Source organism: Pinus tabuliformis, chromosome 8 (assembly GCF_031772625.1).
Source record: "Pinus tabuliformis cultivar Carrire ecotype Pingquan chromosome 8, CPIR1, whole genome shotgun sequence".
Lineage (NCBI taxonomy): Eukaryota > Viridiplantae > Streptophyta > Pinopsida > Pinales > Pinaceae > Pinus > Pinus tabuliformis.
Genome location: NC_142294.1, coordinates 1,063,758,778 through 1,063,760,648, shown reverse-complemented (window position 1 = coordinate 1,063,760,648; position 1,871 = coordinate 1,063,758,778).

The following is a 1,871-nucleotide window of genomic DNA, read 5'->3' as shown; positions in this document are numbered from 1 at the left end:
TATTCTTCTTTATGAAATGTAAATGAGGAGGAAGGATGTAACTAACCTGTGACTTCCGCTAGTTTGTTGATCCAATCGCTCCTCTCTTCAGTAGCTCCCAGCTCCCTGCTCCCTTACCGGCCCAGCTTCACCGAATTCCTGCAAGATCACAAGAGAGAGAAACTACACGAAGATATAGATATACATTCATAAAAAGCTCAAGATCAGATTAAGCTAAACATGCAAATATAACAAAACATCATTGATACACAACATGTAGGAGAAACTCAAATATTTTATTGATAGAATAAGAAAGTCCAAGAGGAGATACAACCAAGTGAGTTCCGATCCAGCATCTACCTCCCAGCAAAGGAATCCCTTCCTCTCCTCCAACAAAGCATAAATCACCCAATGTACTAATCTCAATCTCAAACCAACATCAATTCTCTGCAAAGTACAAAATTCCAGCCTCTGGATCTCTGGGATGAGGGATCCATATATAGATGTAAGTAGAGAGGATGAGTCAGCTTATGTTTTGACTTGTGGCTTCTCTCTGTCAGTTCTTGCTTCCACTTGGAGACTGAGAGCCTCTTACTCATCACTTGGTCGAATTCAGTGAGGCAAGTGTCATTGGAGAAGATTCTGGAAGCTTCCATGGTCTTTCCGCCTCGTTGAATGACTCTGCCACTTATCATTTCCCGCTCAACGCACCTGGGTAGTGCATTCAAGTGCGTTGCAACACACCTAGACAGTGTACTGGGGTGCTTTGCAACGCAGGCAGCTAGTGGAGCACTTGAATTGATCCTGAATTGACTGTTTCTGAGTGGTTTTTGGTGGAGAACTTCTGGGAGAAGTTGTCATTGGTTGACCTTGTTCCTTTAGGAGCTGTAACAACATCTTTAGGGACTTTGGATCCCTTGGATTATGGACATTTCACGCTTATAGCTGTAAGGCACAAAAATGTCTATAACAATAATTATTCTGGGAGAGAAAACAATCTCGCCCATACCAGAGCTACTAGAAACTGTTCTTAGGGTTTTAACACTCCTCTCAGAATCTAATGAAAAGGACCACATTATTATAGAAATATGAGCCATTTTTAAACACCCTAGCTCTATCTTCCATATTGAAATACTTAACTGTAAAGAAGCCCTTGGCTCCCAATTTTAGGATGATCTAGCCCTTTGGTTTCCATTTGATTTGGATCCACTTCACCAAATCTTTCTTCGTAGGCCAATCCTTAATAAATTTTCAGATGAGGGCATGATCCTTCATGTACTGGATGAAACCTTTGTTTTTTTATATTGAACATCATACCTTTGGTTAGATTCAACTCGAGGCAAACATCTAATTTTGTATCGAGCTTGCCATTGAGCTCCTAAGACTGCATTTTCCTCAACATTTCCATCAACTTGATTAACTCCTGACCCGCCAACGTGTGGCTGGTTTTCTTTGTCACAACTTGTTTATAGGAGGGGTTCACACCCCTCCCCACATGGACACTCATTAAAATATTAGAATCACCAACATAGATAGTTGCCAATTCTGATACAAAAATTAATTAAAAACAGATTGCAATTGCAAAAACTAAATTTACAGAAAAATTACAAGATCAGAACCCTAACCCTAACAGAGTTTAAATGCATAAATCTATGACCAAATTGTGATTGAGATTAAAATGTCTTTTATAATTAATTAAATTTTAAAACTACATACATCGACCCATATTAAACATACAAATAATTATATAAACCTTTTACACTAAATTACCGAAAATATTACAACTATTTTTTTTTTGATTGTAACGGTTAATGAGATTAATGAGCGGCAAAACAGCTGCCGCGGACTGGAGCGTTACAACAATGTCTGAAGCTGAGATTCCTGTTACACAG